Source organism: Mycteria americana, chromosome 7, assembly GCF_035582795.1.
Source record: "Mycteria americana isolate JAX WOST 10 ecotype Jacksonville Zoo and Gardens chromosome 7, USCA_MyAme_1.0, whole genome shotgun sequence".
In the NCBI taxonomy this organism is placed as follows: domain Eukaryota; kingdom Metazoa; phylum Chordata; class Aves; order Ciconiiformes; family Ciconiidae; genus Mycteria; species Mycteria americana.
This window is the reverse complement of record NC_134371.1, coordinates 2,463,983-2,482,275: the sequence shown is the minus strand read 5'-3', so window position 1 is coordinate 2,482,275 and position 18,293 is coordinate 2,463,983.

Below are 18,293 nucleotides of genomic sequence, written 5' to 3'. Positions count from 1 at the left end.
ACGACGAAGAGAGGAAAAAAAAAAAAAGGGGAAAAAAGGAAAAAAAAAAAAAAAAAGAGACAATGATTTCTCTGCGAATTTCTAATGGGAAACTGTCCGGGATACTTCCTCCAGCAGCATTCCGGGTTGCATGTCTTTGTAATTTCATTGATGGAGTCCTTTGATTCACTTGCACTTCACCCTCATCTTTAGTAGGAAAAAAAAAAAAAAGGCAAACCAAACCAAACCAAACGTGGCTGGGTTCTTTCTCTTTTAATCTCGGAGGGAAGCAGAAAGAGAGAGGGAGATCAAGCACTACCTTTCCCCCCTCTTAAATCTTTGTTGGTCGTTTGCTGTCCCACCTCTGAAATAAAAGGGAGCGGAAAGCATCAGGAGAGCGGAGCGTGCCTCCCTTTGCTGGGTCTCTCTTGTCCTGAGGGCAAAAACAAAAGGGAAAAAAAAAAAGAAAAATACTAATAAAAGAGAGTATTTAATTCCCAACCACCACTTTACACAACGGCAAATTCCAATAAGAGGTACTGGGTACATGTAAAATATGTTGATACACACGAACAAAGTTTATTTTGGCTATAACTTGTGAATTGATAGTTGACTGTCAAACATTTGCATTTTATCTCATAAAGGTGTATCTATTCACGTAATCTTGTGATTTTTTTTACTATTATTATTATTATTATTATTATTATTATTTGAAAGTCGTATCGCTATTTAACCTGGGGTACCTTGCAGTCGCTGATTGTTATCCCAGTTTGCCATCAGACCCTCATGCTTATTGCCAAGACAGAGGGAAAGCTCTTCTACGCAAACTTTGGTATGGACGGGCTTTGTATCTATTTGTTCTCCATGAAAACAAAATTATTTATATTGACCATATTTTTTCTAGTGTATTTTAAGTTATTTAAAAAAGGAAAAAAAAAAAAAAAAGAAAAAAGATGCTGTTATTTCATTACGTTTGTTGTCAGTACGATGTATTTTGTTTCACTCAGGTTTGCTTCACCTTTTTAAATCCATTTTCGACGTCACGAATTTCAATAAGTGCCAAGTAATGAATTTAAGACACTTTGCGACCTACTGACTGACAAGGGTAACGTTTTAGTGGACGGTTTCACGTCACCTCTGGTACTGTTAATATTAAATCATGGGTGATATTCTTTCTTTTCTGTGTTTACACCTTCTGTAGAGCTCGCACGTTTCTTTCTGCTCCGTAGATATCGCGACAAACCGATAGCGCCCAGCACGACGAGGAAGCACCGCTCGCCTCTGCGCGTCTTCTGTTACCGCTTTGTAGCAGTTTTCCTGAGTTTCGGCTTCACAAAACTTATCGCGGCGTTTCGATTTGGCTTTCTTTTGAAGAAAAATAGACCGGTGGAAGTTACATAGCAATTGTGTCTTTACAAGTTCTGTCAAGTTCCCTCAGGTAATAAAATCGAGGAAAATGTAACGGCTCGAAATATTTTCCAGGGAAGGAGCAGGGGGAATTTGCACCGTGCAGCATTCGCACCTCCCGCCATTTCACCTCCCTCCTCGCCCCCCGCGGCCGGGCAGCAGCGGGCACAGCCCGCACCCCCGCGGCGGGGCGGCCCCGGCCCCGGCCCCGGGCACAGCTCCGCTCCCGCCGCGCCCGGGGCTGCACGGACCCGCCGTGCCGCGGCGGAGCGGCCGCAGCGCCCCGCTCCCCGCCGGCAGCCGCCCGCCAGCCCCATCCCTCCCCGCCGTGCCCGCCGGGACGCCTCGGTTCTTCCGCGGGTTCTGTGAGGAGAGGGCGCCCGCCCCGGGGGCTGGTGGGGCGGAGGCGGCCGTTGTGAGGAGACGCGCCCGCCACAGGGGTTCCTGTGAGGGGAAGGCGCCCGCCGCGGGGATGCCTGTAAGGGGAAGGAAGGCGCCCGCCACAGCTGTCCCTGTCAGGGGAAGGAAGGCGCCCGCCACGGGGGTCCCTGTGAGGGGAAGGCGCCCGCCACGGGGATGCCCGTGAGGGGAAGGAAGGCGCCCGCCACGGCGGTCCCTGTGAGGGGAAGGCGCCCGCCGCGCCCAGCCCCGGCGGCCGGGCAGGGCCTGCGGGAAGGAGCCCGCCGCGGCGGGGCGGGGGAAGAAGTCGGGCGCTGCCCCGGGGCTGCGGGGAGCGCGGGCGGGCCAGCTGGCGGGCCGCGGAGGCGGGTGAAGCGCAGCCCCCGGCGCCCCCTCGCCCCCGCCGGGCCCCTCGCCGGGGAAGCGGCGGCGGCCTCCGGCGAGCCGTGCCCGCTCTCCGCCGGGAAGGGCTCCTCTGCGCGCCGCGGGGGGGGCCGGCCGCGCCGCTGGGTCCCGGGCAGGCCGGGCGGCCGCTCGACGGGGGCCCGGAGCCCGAGCTGTCCCCGCGGGGCGGGACGGGGCAGGGGCGGCGTCCCCCCGCGGGAAGGGAGCCCTCCGGAGAGGGCCGCAGGGAGCAACGGCCGACTCAGCTCGGACGTTTGTATGCTAATAGCGGGCGGAAGATGATAGATTTTATGTGAGGTAAACCAGCTTTATTCAAGCAAAAGTAAGATGCTGCTAATTATAAAGTCAATAAAATTAACGGTGGTGTCGATTGATCCCCGAATAAAGAAGTTAATTAATATGTACGCGAGCAGCTAATGCTGCAGCCCGGTCACTGTGGCCCCGCAGTTCCCATCCGCAGCACAGCCTCGAATATTCTCCAGATAAACTTGCCACGTCTTACCTCCGCCGTTTGAAACACAGCTAGTTTAAATACAGTTGCCTAACCGTCTCGTGCAGGTTATTGATGTATGTAATGTAAACTGCGATGGATACATGCAACGTGAATTTCAAATCTTTACAATATGCTCAGATACCGGCATGTCTGTCTTCAAGATGATTGTAATAAAAAACATGAAAATGTACTTTCATCGTAACAGGGAAAGAGGATTGGATGGTGTAAGAGAACTGTGTATTTTTTCACGCAGCTGTGATTAAAATAAAATAGTCTTAACGGGATATTTTTGGACAGGAATACTTACATTCCTCGTTTCCTTGGACTAGAGTACCTAATAAGTCTATAGGCCGACAGAAGTTGGCCAGAACTCTTCTGTTTCTATTTTATTTCTTAGAGTGTCTGAACCTATATAAAAACCCATAGGTTTCATGAAATTTAATTATAGATATTTCATGAGCCAGCCAGTGCACATACAATAAATGCTTTCTGTAGATAAAATTTTAGCATGGGATTTACGTGGAGATGTACTGGCCTGAGAAGGGGATTTAGAGAAGAGATCAAATAAATCATGTAGGAAGGAGTAAACACCTGTTTCTGTCCTCGCAGAGCGATGGCATGTTCGCAGCAGGAACTTACGCAGATTCTTAGTCGGTGAAGTAGCAGTTTCCACATTTTGTTCGCTCCCTACAGCAACACGATGTTAGGTGAGCAGCGAAGCGCGATGGCAGCCAGATGTCTTACCGAAAACTCCAAACACCGCCACGCTAACTCCTACCGTAGATTTCAGTTCTCCGTACAAGAACACTTAAAAGGAGAAAGAAAGAAACCGCTGGTTTTGTCCAGAGCATGAAAGCGTGCTAAATACCGTGCCCAAAATTGATATGTCTCATACTGTTCATTAGCAGCTCAGCTTTATTCCAGGCAAAGCTTTTAACCACTGCACTTAAACTTGCCTTTCAGACAAGCAGCATCAGAAGAGCACTTGAGCCTCTGTGGCATCCAGCCGATGGTTCTGCGCAAGAGCAGTGTGCCCTGCCGAGTACAGCAGTCCTAGGAGTGAGCTGCGGCTGAATACTCAAGGAATAAATAATGTGTTTTGTGTAACAGTACACACTGTACTAACTCCTGCCCAGTAAATATTGATACGTGTCCAATTTTGTGGCTGTTCCCTTGAATTTTCAGTTTCTCACAATTTCTGAGCCTGTTCATCCTTACTATGAAGTACCAGCAGGTGAAGTGCGCCTCCAAGGTCATCGACTGTATACCTTTAAAAAATAAAAGAAGCAGATCTGTATCACTTCTGCATTCTTGAGATGGGCAACAAAGTTCTGAAAGGAACTGGAAAAATTGTGCTCGTTTTTAACCTTTCCTATATTTAAGCTGCAACTGCCCCTGGCTTTGATGGAGGATCTAATAAGCGTTCTCAGAAAAGTGAGTTGTCGCTGCTCACGCTTTACGTGAGCGGCCGGTCTTCTCTCCAGATGTTCTTTAGGCAATTAAGTTAGTGTGAATGAAGAAAATTCTCAGAATTCTCTACACCATGAATCTTGCTAGTCTGGCTGCAGAGTCTTTAAGGTTTGGGCTTTTAGGATGCATTTATACAGTTTTGCCAGTCATTACTCATTTTACTGACCGGGCAAAAGCTAAATTTCTAAGGGAAAAACCAGCAGAGCCCTCGATGCCCATCACCTTGCTTGGCGGGGTGATAGCAGCGTGCCTTCTTTTGACAAAACAAGCAGCACAAGACCAACCCCTCCCCGGTTTGAGGCTGATTCTTGCTTTCGGTTGGCAGGTGCCTGTAAAGGCCTCCCGAACGCGGTCTCGCCCGTCTGCGGGCAGCCTGCCTGCTAGGAGGCATCGGCTGCGAGCGCAGGGCGCTCCTGCCCGCCGTGCTGCTAGGGATCTGCTGTCTCCTTCGGGTGTAATGTCACCCGTGCTTTGCACACACCGCCGCCGTGCCAACATATGGCTCTTGTTCCGTGCTGCAGAAGGCGGCCTCTTTTTCAGCAATAATGTTTTGCACTCGTATGAGAGCTTTGGCTTCTCCTAGAGAGGGAAGGTAAGCTGAAAGAGTGAAAAAGGGAAAACTGCCGCTTTGCTCCAGGAGCTAACGCTGTGTAACCTGCCTACTTCTGTGCTCGCAGAAAATAGGTAATTTGGACTCTGCTGTCCCTTTTTCTGTCACCCTGGTCCCAAGTTGCTAGCCCTTTCTGTAAGATAACGGGAAAAAATAGGTATGCAAAGGAGATTTGCGTCATGTGTTGCAAGCCTGTCTACATACCCCTCCTTTTCTCTGTGTTAAACTTTTTAGTACTGCAGCTATGAAAGATGTTTGAGAATGTTTTCCTTCACGACAAAGGTTTTACGGCCTTTGCACATCAGACAAGCTGTTCATTACATACTGATGTGATATCAAGAGTCTCCTTTTACACAGGTAAAAATCAGCCAGGGAAAAATTCTGAGAGAGAATTCTGAAATGGGGAGGTACAAAATGCACTCATCATGGCCCAGTGCTCCGAACAAGGGGCAGTTTGACCTTATCACCACCCTGAAACCACCGAGGATGTAAACCTGTGGTTGGTAAAACAGATTTTACCACCGAGGTTGGTAAAACACAGTGCCAGAGTAGCGTAATCTTTCATGAATATCTTCCTCAAGTTAATTCAGACAAGAAAGATAACGGTTTTAATAATGCATTAAGAAAATGCAGCGGCATCACCGTTCAGGCTGACATTCCGTGTGTTGCAGACTAATATCTACATCGGCGCTCCTCACTCGGGAGTCCCACCGCGATCCTGGAAGCACATCTTAACAGTTTGCGGAGCCGGGTGCCTGCGCTTCCTCCTCTCTGCCAGCACTGGTTGCCCCGGTGTTTTGCTCTTTGAAAATGTCACCCTTGATTCTGCACCTTCTGGAAAAGGCAGCAAGCAGGTACAAGCTAGTCAACAGCCGCTTCTGTCCGGTCGACAAGCTGGTCAGCAGTTGTTTCCATCCGACCTTCAGTGGTTTGAATGCACGCTTCAGCAGTGTCCCCTGCATCCACGTTATCCCTCAAGCTTTCTGGCTTCCTGGCTCTGCACAAAGTGATGTGGTATCACTGCGAAATGGTAAACGCTGGCAATTTGGCTCAGGACTCCGTGGCTGTGGGGTCATATTGGCTTCATAGTTCCTGCACTCTGCGAAACCCAACGATTTTAATTCTCCAGTCATCTGCCTTTGACCGCACCTTCACTGCTGGGGTCACAGGCTCCAGCAAGATGTTAACATGCGCCGCGCACTCTGTAACAGGGGAAACATTTCGTCACTCCGGTGTTAGGTGGCCACTGCTGCCTTCCTATTTCCCTAAGAACAAATTAGACCTACTATTTTCTTTTGCTTACAGGAGGAGAACATGTCCAGCCAGTCGCTGATGATGAGAACACCAGATGCAGCTTATACAAGATGGTGGAGTTAACCCGTATTTGAACAGCTCATGCTAGAAAGAGTGTTTGAAAAAGAAGAATTGGCTGTGTTATTAGAAAGCATCTGAATTTTGAATGCAGCCAGAAAGAGACACAACAACTTTTCTTGGAGGGCCTTTTAGTGTAGTGACTAAAATAGTTTTTCTGGTGAGAGCTGGCACCAAGCGATCGCCCTTCTCAGCACGCCGGAGAGTCGTAGAAGATGCTTTAACCCTTAGGCCGTGCATCATTCCATGGCAAAGACGGCAGTGCGCAAACTGTGTAGTAACAACAACACACTTACAAATCTCTTAGTTGTCCTTTGAGTAAATATTTAAGCAGCGGAAACTTGGCTAGCACTTACCGAGATTGGTAATCTGCTGAAAATCAAGGTAGTGCCTGGAGCCCGTTACAAAATAGCTGTGAATACTCAGAACATCTTTTACGCCATTCCTTTACTTAATGTGTATACATTATTTATTATGCAGGTCCTCTTTTATGAAATATTTAGATTTGGAAGTGTTTTGACATGTGGTAATCTTTAGGAAGAAGGTAAACATATTCTTTTTTAAAGAAAATGTAAATACAGTATTCCCCCAAAATATCTTTGAGAGGTTAAATGCAGGACAATGGAAACCACATGTAAATGCCCCTGCTGTCCCTGTGCAGGAACATTCATATGTATTTCCACTGACTTTGTTGACTGCAGCAGAAATTCTGCTTGGGTGAAGACCACAGTACAGAACCTATACGAAAAAGAAAACAATAGGCTAATTAACTGGGTTTGATACATTTTAAATATCTGGTTTAGATTATCGTAATTACTTGGACGGCCATTAATTTAAAGAAATACCATTGCTACAACATTCATCCTTACTGTGGAAAGGGATGCTAACTAATCCATATGGTTTCTGGTAATTTTTTAGATCATTTTTCTCCTTGTCCAGTACCCGCAGGTGGGATTTTGGTTATTCTTACGCTGCTGCAACTGCAAGGCTGCAGGAGAGGATTGCCCGGCAGGATCTGTTGGCTTTAAAGACCGGATTCTTACCTGGTGTCAACAGCGGTTGCTCTGTCTCACACTCATTGCACCAGGAAAAGATGTGACCCTTAGTGGGTTTCGTCCTTGTTTCACGCTGCTGACAAACAGCTTTGTAATATGAAGCAGATGAAGGTTTTTACATATGTGATCAGTTTAATTACAGAAATAGTTTACAATATTTTTCCTATCTAGGTAAAGGATTTTGTATGAATTTCAAAAGTCATTTAAGCACAGTAATATGTCTAAAGGAAAGATAAACATTTGCGATTCGCAGATTATTTTATGTTCAGATGTAATTAGTTTAGATTAATTTCTAATGGACTCGTTTTGCTTGTAATCAAGAACTTATTTTCATGGGCCGGGGAAATGCCTGTGAATTTTCTCTCCGAGCTTTCTTTCATAACATCTGCACTGAGACTTCTCAGTTAAACAATGGAAAGGCAGGATTTACAGAGTGTCAGCTCGCGGTTCTGTTCCTGGAGAAAGATGAATTAAGCCTTCTGTTATAAATGGAACATATATACTTCAAAACAATTGTTATTAGCCAAGATATGTCCAAGGTCAGGCTAAGTTATGTATGATGTATTCCTATGAGTAATTTATCTTTATGGCTATTTAAAGTGTGAATACATTTAAAATTTTTCCAAGCTTTTGCATAAGTTTTCTAAGTGTCCCACTTAGTTTTCGGGAAAATAAAAATTAACGTTATCCAGGAATCGCATTTGTTTTTAACTGTTTCCTGTGTGCTCGTACACTCATTGTTCATTACCACAGGGAAACATGTGGTGGTTCAGTGTACTTCGAGTGTTGTCAATAAAGAAACAGTAAATTTGGTCTTGTCTAATTTCAGAAAACTTGAAGCAATAGCTTGCAGATACATAGATTAATGTTAGGGGCTCAGGCATGCCGGGATAATAACTGGAGCAGAAAGAAGAATTTTAGTTCTGCCCTTGGTAATCAAAAACACCGTTTATGTTTAAAAATGCTTGCCCTTTCATATTTTAACAGCTATAAAATTGGGATAGTCATAATTTAAATAGGGAATTGAATTTGAAAAAACTTAAGGAAAACTTAAAGGAATTCTGAAAGCTGTCCTCAAATCTGCACTGGCTTCTTCTTGCCTCGGGTGACTGTGGGCAGAACCACCACTATTCCTGTGCTCCCATTTCTGAATCGCAGTCCTCCTCCTGCAGGTCTGGACCCTGCGTGCTGGATATACCCTGTACTTCTACTGACTTCAGCAGTGCACACCTGCCACTTGGGAAAGAGCATTTTATTTTAAAAGTACTGATTCTCTTCTCCGCACGTTGCTTATTTCCTCAAAGTTCTTAATAAAGCTAAAAAACAGCTAAAAAAAATCTACACAAAACTCTATAGCCACATTTACCATCCTCCAAGTTCCTCGGCCATCACTGTGCCCGGGCAGGTGGCCAGGAAGGTTATGGTAAGTTTTGGTGAGTTTTGAAGTCATGAGATCAGTTTTTAAATCCCCCGGCTCATATAAATAACAGCGGATGGGCTTAACACAACTTTACGGGAAATCTTCCCCACCCCTTGTCTCCGGGTGTCTTGAGAGGAATTGCAACACAGATGAAGCATCTCCATCTAGTTCCTCACGTAACCATTCCTAATTTCTTGCCCGGTTCCGCATGTGATTTTCCCATCTCCATGCTGACTTCCACGTCTCTTCTTTGCCGCTGTCTCTCACGTTATCCCAGCGTCCCTCCAAAATACCGTCCGTCTCTTGCTCCGCATTTCCTCTTGCCCCGCAGTCTGTGTGATGGGTTCCTGTGGCATCCTTTGCCTCTTCCTGATAGCCCTTCCCTGTGCTCCTCACCCCAGCCCTCCAGAGATCTTTTTTCTTGTCCTCGTTTCTCTCCACTGGCAGTCCTTTCTCCCAGCCACAGCCTCGAGCCCGCTTAAAATGCCGCAGGGAATCAAGCGACCTGGTCTGAGGGTGGCTGGAGAACAGCGAGAGGCACCAGCGGCGTTTAGTAAGGCAAAATAAAACCACGCGAAAAGGACTGAGCTCCTCTGACATCACATCGGCTACGTAAAAACCACTCAAGATCCCCGGGACTGTCTCAGCTGCCTCTGCCAGGGGGACGTGAAGGAGTTTTGCGCTGATCAGCAGCGCAGTTTGGGTGCCCGACGGTTGCACGGTAGCCCCAGGGTTACGCTCCCCTCAGAGCCTGCGAGGGGAAAGGTTCCCTTCTACGCACCGTGTCATCCTTCGGTGGCTTACGGAGAGCTCTGCACCATGGAGAGGCACAGGGCCCTGCAGCAGGGCTTGCCAGGGGGGTCTGCATGCTGCATCGGGTCTTCTCTTGAAAACCCAAGGGTGGGGCCCGTGGGGATCCTTTCCCTTTCTCCTCTTCTGCTGAGAGCCTCGCTCCTGCTCACAGCTGCCCGGCGAGCGGCAGGAGAAGAGCAGAAGGCAGCCTGGCTGCTGCTGGAGGGAGACAGGCTCTCGCTTCAAGCGGGAGCCGGCGCCTTGACAACCCGTGCGCAGGAGGGACGGCAGCGCCAGCGTCTTCGTCTCGGCAGAGGCTGATGGAGAAGGCAAGAGGGGGACCCAGGCCGGTGGGGGGGACCAGCAGCCGCTGCTGGGGAGGTCGAGGTGGGGGCTGCAGGGGAGGCGGGCAGCCCAGGGGTGAGCCCCTCTCCATCCATCCCTCCCCGAGGCATGCGAGCGTTGCTGCTCCCTCATCATCTTCCCCTCCCTTGCAGATCTCATTCTCTTCCTTGCTAGAAAAGCAGATAAGACGCTCTGAGAATCTGCGTGCATTTGCCAGCTAACCCATGCCTTTACAGAGGGTGAGTGCCGTGGTGAGCACTCTTCTGTCTCAGATCTTAAGCTGCTGCCTGCGGCAGCTGGTGCTTGCCTGCTCTCTTCCGCTGCTGGGGTTGCTGCTCACAGCATCATTTTCCTGGGAAGATGTGTGAGCTCCCTGGGGACACTCAGAGACCTGGGGAAAATACCTGTTCCCTGTGTGTCCGTAGGAGGCAAAATCCTGTCCACTGACAAGCATCCCGGGACGGTCAATAACATTGGGAAAATACAGCGAGGTGGTCTGTTTGTTAATGTAGGTTGTCCAGCCAGAATATAGTGGTCCCAGGACATCTCTCCGTAAGGTCAGAGCAGGGCGGGAATGGACCTGGCAGCCAGAGGCTGAGGGAGCTCCAGCCACCCCGCTCCCGGCGTCCAAGTTCACGTCCTTACACTCTTGCTGTTTGCAAGGGGAGTTGTGGTGGATCTTTGGTGCAAACGCAGCCCTCTGAAGCAGGGCTTTGCAGTTTTTACTACCGGAGAGGAGCACGCAGCCGTGTCTCCTGGAGGATGCTGGAAGGAAGGCCGCGAGCCAGGCTTTCCAGAAAAGGTGCTGCAAAATGTAAATGAAAAACAAAATCAGGTTCGTGCACAGAAGAAATGCATTGTCCACAAATTGCGTTTTTCCTTGATTTCTTCTGTACAGCTATTGAGTAGGCACAACCTTGTTTAGCTTAAAAGATCTAAGAAAATTATAGCCTAGGGCTCTTGGCTAGCGTCTGAGTGTTGCTCTTATCATTGAACAATTTAAGACCAAATGTCCATTGCAACTCTCGTACTCAATACTACCAACGATTTGCCCTGGGACACCAAGGAAGGCATCAAATGTGGACAGGCTTTAGAACAGACTCACATTAAAAATGTATAAAATTATTAAATACAGCTACAGCTCGTGCAGAGAAGCAACAAGCTTGTAATACTGCTTATTTTCAAGTGGTCACAAGGACTAATGTGAAAAGTATTGAATCTCCATAAAACTAGACTAGATCAGACAAATAAATAAACAGAAAACGCCTCTTTGAAGCAAACCGCCATTGACCCCTGAATTACAACTTCCAGGCAACAGCGAAATTAGTTCATTCTATAAAGCAATCTTGTATCTAGGAACCTACATGTTCTTTGTGCCCTAACAGCATCGAGTCCGGTGATATTGAAGGTGGTGGATGCAATAACCCAGCCTCACTGCAGATGGGCACAGGAAACAACTGAGCTTCCTTATGCAGCAAGATGGCCAAAACAGTAGAAGCCATTCCCTAAATGGAGGCAGAAACCGAGATGAGTCACGGATTAGGAGTGTGTGGGCGGGGAGCGTCCTCGTGGCGCGATGACGGGCACAGGGGAGAGATCTGGACGCTGCGCTGGGTCTCTGCGTGTGCGAGAGCGTTGCAGGGAAAACACGAGAGGAGCAGGGAGAGGAGGCGAAGCACCCGGAGCAGAACACGATGCCAGGGAGAAGCACGGTTTGTTTATTGTGACTGCCGAGAGAGGGTGGGAGCCGCGGACGAGAAGAGGAGTGTTTCCCGGTCAGTTGGCTGCCTGTTCAGGGAAACTGGACTTGGTGCATTGGTTGTAAATAAACACTGATGTATTCGTGGAATACTTTACCCACTCATCAATTTATTTTCCTAAATTAAACAACCCGAAAGAGCCTGGACAGTAAGTTTATGACACACAGGCTAACAGTACTTTCCCTCTGGCCAGATCCGCTCTGACGACTGCGTGAATGCAGAAGGAAAAGGGTGGAAGGGAATATCCGCAGTTTGGCCCTTGAAATATCATTATCTCGTGCACGTTTATGTCCCTACAGAAAGACCTGAATCGTAGAGTATAACCAGGAAATTAAATTTTCTCATATCCATTAATCCATCATCCATTAATGGCCACTGTCTCCATAATTCCCAGTGGCAGGGGAACCAAAACGCCTTCAGGGGAGCTGAGGCTCCCTGTGCGGTCCGGAGCAGAGGGGAGCACCACCGGGCGAAGGGCGTGGAGATCGTCCCCCTCCTCCCTAAATATCCTTCTGGCCTCGTACCTGCTGCGACCGAGGTCATTCTTGGCATGCGGATGATGGGCTACCTTGCTGGAAAGGGTATGCGCAGGGATGAGAAGGAGGACAGAGGACTGCTAAGCTTTGCGTCATATTTTTTCCCTCCACCAGATTTTGTACAAATAGACATGAGAAGAGCCGGTCTCATCCCGGCTATCAGCAAACTGCTATCCTTTAAACACAATTAATGCCAAATATAATTCAATTATAACTGTCTTCCCTCATTTGCGACATATGGATAATATTTCCATGGGTTGTGACTAAATGGAAAGTCTCATGAGCCCGTACCCTCCGTGGCTAAGATCCATTGGCATAAAGGTAATTTCTCGAAGTATAACTTTTTTTTTTGAGATCCATTTTAAAGCAAATTTAAATCTAAATAGCAACTTATTTCTAGGTTCTCAGGAAAGTAATTCGGTACCTAAAATAAACTGTTGTTCTAAAATTTCTTTGTATACAAACCCATATACGTTTCTTTGTATAGAAAGAAGTTGAATTCCGGTTTACGTAGGAAACTCAATCTGGCCATAAGCAGAGAGCTGTGAAAACTGCCTCCCTGGATATTTAAATAGCGTGTGTTTGCATGCAGCTCCGCAGCCAAATAATCAGAGTACCCTCGGCTGCCGGGGCCTCGCAGCCCGCGCTGCCTTTGTAGGCTGAAATTGGGTTTTCAGCGGGGAAAACATTCTTGAATTAGTCATTTTTCAATGTCTTTATTTTACACTCGGAGAGTAGGGCAACGAAACAGATTCTGTTAAAACTGATTTAAAGAGGGTTTCCAACTGAGCTGATGTGTTGTGATCTCCAGCCTAGCACTGGAGCGGCTTCTTGCTGGCGGGCGAGCAGAGGGCATGCGGAGCGGCTGGCCGTGCAGCACGCATCCCAGCGTGCGCTCGCAGCAGCCTGCGTCACTCCAGCTCCTCTTCTTCTTACAGAAGAGAGCGGAGAGCTTCCACGTGTCCAAAGAGATCTCCACCTACAGCCATGGGCCTTCTGCAGCGTTTTTCCCCACCCGCTGCTTGGGAGCGAGCCATGACGTTCATAAATGTAAATAAAAATTAACACCGGTTGTGCATGTAAATCCCGGCGGCGCTGGAATTTAGCGTCTACAAGGACTGCAGGAGCAGGCTACGTTTCTAAACTGGATCAAAATGATCTCCTGTTCTTAAGACACTCCCCCCTGGTTAGATACTTGGCATATTTGACGTAAAGTTAACGGTATTTAATAAAGTATCTTTAGAGTGAAAAATATTAGTTCAATATCGGAGAGAAATGGATGACTAATCTGGTTACATTTCTATGATCGCTTTTATCAGCATTTTTTATGGGATTTATTATTTGGACTCAAAAAAATTGGGCTGCCAGAAGAAGACCCAGCCCCTACCTTCTTAAGGAGGGCTGTTACACGGTAGATTTTAGCTGATGTTGGTTTTATGCTCCAATGAAAATAGAGCAAATTATTGACAGTTTTTGTGTGATATTGTGATCTTTAAAACATGTACTTCGTCGGGTGTTTGTCTTTTCCTGCGTCTGCTGTCTGCAAATGCTTTAGCAGACACAGATATCTGTGGGAATACTGACCACAACAGCATATTTTATTTGTTGAAAATCAGTTTTGTATTGTAATAAAGAATATTTGCTGTGGCAGCCTGGGTTTTTTTTGAGACTGATTTATACCTGTCCAGACAGCTAAAGAAAAATGCCTTAAGACTGAAATGCACAATTATATTATCCTAAGTATTGACTATCAAATTCTTATAGTGAACTGACTGTAAATTTCTAGATTAAAACTGAATTCTGATTAATTTAACGTAACAAAGAAACAAAAGGAAAACCATGAGCTGTGCTACTCCCTGACAAACTGGAAGGGAATGGCCTGGCACGGGTGCGGGGTTGAACCCATACAAACAGACGGGGTGGAAATAGCTCTGGGCTGGGCTGGAGCCGAGCTGGCTTCCCTGGCAGGTATCGTCAGGGTCTGATAAGGCAAGAAGGAAAGCCTACGGTGATAACATCATGGAAAGCTTCTTCCTAAATTGTCTTCTTGAAGATATTTCTACTGTGAGATGGTCTACAAGTCTATAATTAGGAGTTCAGCTGGCCTCCGCGGCTCAGCTGGGCGATGAGAAGCAGATATGCCAAATATAATAGCCTGAGGAGAAGGTGGTGGGAGGGACGGGCAGTTACGGATGGACTTGTGGATGGGAAAAAGACAGAGGCAAGGGGGAAATGAGGGAACAAATGAAAAGCAAGAAATGACTAAGTTTGGAAACATTCCTTTATTTATATTCTTTGGCAGACAGTTAACTTTCTGATGATACTTTCTTCTTATATCTGTCTGACTGGGACCCATTTTGTAACTAGTGCCAATTTTTCCCACTGAGATGGTGCTATTTATACCATGTTTTGGTGGGGTTTGTAATCAGCAGCTTAGCAAGCTGGACTCAGACCGAGTTAACCAGTTATAGATGCAACTCCGTTGATACCAGTTTAACTTTCCTAGCAGTGACTAACGTAACGTAAAAGCGTCCCAGTGCTGCCCGAGGAGGAGCCTCCCGCCTTGGCCGGCCCGTGCCCAGAGGTGAGCTCCAAAAAGTGCCCGGGGATCGTGACATCCAGTCTCCTCGGTCACCAACCGCACGGCTCCTTCCTTTCCGTGGGCTGGGAATGCACCCCCTGCCCTCACCCGCGCCCTCGGCGTGACTTCAGGCGTGGGAGCCGTTTCGGGGTGCGGGTTCATACGAGGTTGGTACCTGCACCTAATCGTGGCTGCCCCAAACCGGTAGGGTTATGTTAGTTACTTAAGCAAAGAATCATACAAGTAAGGAAAGGAATAATGATCGATTCGACATTAAACCCAGGAAAACATTGAGGGCACGCGCAACCCTGGACACAGCCCATATGAACTGCCACCATTTGTCACCCCCTTTCTTTTCTTTCCCTTATGTGTAATGAAGGCGATATGGGAAAAACAAGTGGTGGAAATTGAAGAAGGTGACTCGCACACGCAACGTTCGTTAAAAAATAGTCCTCAAAACCTGTTTGTTTAACGGGGTTTTTTTGTTTCTAATTCTTTAATATAAACTAGTCATTTCTAATTATTTTAGATACAACCAATCACTTTTTTTCCCTGTTTTAAACCAGTTATAAATACAATTTTCTCTTTGCAAACTGAATGAGTCCCTAAAGCGGTTCCAGATGCCAGCCATGTACACATGTAACATTCCTACTGGAGGAATAACTTTTGATATTTAATCAAAAGAAACAAATTTAACAAACAATACACTAATACATGAAGAGATAACGCTGGGAGAAAAAAAAAATCTAGGCTGTAAAATCTAGGTGAAACTTTTCCAGCTTGTAAAGAGGATTTTACAAACTAACCAACAGTAAGACTCAGAAATTAAACCTGAAAAAGTATGAAATAACCGACTTGAGGAGAACATAAAAATGGAAGGAAGAGGAAACGGAAGAGAATAAAAACAGTCAGCAGACAAACGGGGACGTAAAATGCAAAGAAGAAAAGAAGAAAATCAAAAGAAATATCAAGAAAGAATATTTTCATCAGGACAAGAATAATAAATATGAGAAAAAGTGTGAGAAATACCACGAGTTACAATATTCTAAAGAAAACTGTGAAAATACACAGGAGGAAAGAGAAAATATGAAAATTTCATTTTGCATTAATTGTGTTCCCCTTCAAACCACACATTTCAGGGCTGGAAATACTCCTGTAATTAGATTATTGTTTACAGCAGGTTATTACTCAACTGGTTCCTATTTAGGCTGTCTGTATTTGATCTAATTCTGTCAAACTTTCCAGTGAAGCCATTGAGTTGTTACCTGAAAATAAAGACTTAATCACGTGAAAGCATTTGGAACAAAAATTCTCATTATAACACCGTTTTTCCTAAAGGCCTCGTGCGATCGAAGTGTGACGAAGCAAAGCTCAGGCTGCAGCCATACAACTTCCAGCCGATAACAAGATATTGCCATTTAGGTGGCTGGCTTGTTTCTTGACCTTGAGTAGCTTAGGCGTTGTTGTAGGAACCACCAAGAATTTCACCCTCAGTGCGACGCCAAGAACTACAAATAACGTAACTCATTAAATACAGTCCCAATATTAATACACAATAATAAACTCCTATCCGTTATATAGGTTGTTGATAATTTGCTGCCCTCACAGAGCGGCAAATCTCTGTACTTTTGGGGACAAGAACATTGGAAAATAGTCATAAAACCCCCAAACAAGCGATTAGAGCCACCTAAATAATCCCAGGAATACACCAGGCAAGCAAGTGGAAAATGTTGTAGGTAGATGTTGTTACGGGGGAAAATTATTTTATTATCATGCGTTTTGAACAACGAGGTTACCACATTTTTCATGTTATGGCACTACTGTGTTAGACACTAAAATCTGATTTTAACCTACTTTTAAATGTTCTTCCTTTCCCTTCACTCCAGGGTTTGAAACTGTCATTTGCGTAACCATTCTCTTGGCTTCCACTGTTTCTTTTAACTACTCCGCAATTATAATAGCTGGCTAATAGACCATATCGTTGATAAACTTCCTCGTTAAGAAGAACCTAGGACAAAAAATGATACTGGTTCTTTAAAAGTTTATCCCTATGGCACCATCATGTAAGCATACATATGGGACAGTAAAAATGGAAGACGACACATTAAATGACATTATTATAAAATGCAATACTCTTGGAATGATCCCTTATTAAATTAGGCTCTATGATCTGAGATGAATTTCCCCAATCCCTAATCCATCACTAGAGAAATATTAAAAGATAGGTCTCAACTGGTATTAGAATCGCACTCAGTCTCTACTTTCATTATTTTGAATTAGGGTGCTACTGGGGGGAAGCCTCTTAATGAGAATTAGAGTGATTCACTGGCCTTCTTTTGGATTTTGACAAGTAAAATATTAACTCTTCAGTCACAGCTGTCGGAATTAAAATACTTGGCAGCCACAGATGCACAAATTAAATTGGCCTTTATGTTTCCATATTGCTGACCTCCTTAGAGGCAAAAACATCAAACCCAACAATAACAGAAAACCCACAGTATGTCATTTCGTGGAAGAAAATATATTTATTGAAGTTTTTATATTTGTTTCAGTTTTAAACACATAATTGAACAAATACGGAACATTTTTACGAAAGGCTATTATTTTAATTTTGCATTAGGTAAAACTTCAGCTACAAATCAGTTACTCTGAACCATTAATCAGGCAATAAAATAATAAATGAAGTTATTTTGGGGATTTCTTAACTGTTTAAACTAACATAAATCAGATTTACGTGCGGTGCATCAGTGAAAACGTCTTAATGGCTTTGACTGGCATTTTTTTAGGGCTGTTTCTCTGTAGAGCATAGCTTCTCTTTCTTAGAAACAATAGATGAAAATGCATAATTATTGCAGAAGCACAAGACTTTTTATTACCGGAGCTCCAGTTTGTAACGGCAAAACAAGCTGAAGTTTAGCAATGTCGAGAAAACACCCTTTCTGATCTTTTTCCCTCCTTTTTAATTTACTGCTACGGCAGTGGCAGTGGAATTTCAATTAGTCTCAATTAAGTGTATCTCAATTAAGTGTATTTCAATTATAAGAAGTGTTTCCAAAGTGGAACTCGTAGCATATAAACGTCTCAAATAAGGGAATGATGCAGAAGTGGCTTTTTTTTTTTAAAGCTGTCCGTAAATGATATGATCCATCATACCCGAGCCAGCACAGGGGTTTGTTATTCTTGTATCCGTCTCCGGTCACCTCCAGCATCTCTCCCTCCTCCCTAACGATCACTCATTGATCTCAACTTGTGATCGGTTGAGAACTACTTGGAGGGGGACATTGATGGATGCCTTTTAACCATTTTACCCTTCGCATCCAATACTGCGATGAACTCCCCAGATCCGTGGCACGGTTGCGTGGGGGGAGAGCTGGGGGCTGGGGCGACTGTAGGCGTCTGGGGGGTGAATTTTGGCTCCGTGCGAGCGCGTGCTTCTTGGCAGAGGCTCTTTTTGCACACAGGGGATTGCGAACCACCTCCACGTCGTTTCTCGTAACGCGCGCTTTTAGTGTGTGCGTGCCGATGTGGAACGGAGAGTCTGCAACGTTGACATGATGAAGCACATCACGTTTTATATGAGGAAAGAGAGCTTGTTACCCACTTTCTGGTTTTTCATTTTTTACTTATGGGTAAAAAAGCCCCATAGTTTGCAAGTGGAAAGCTGTGCCTT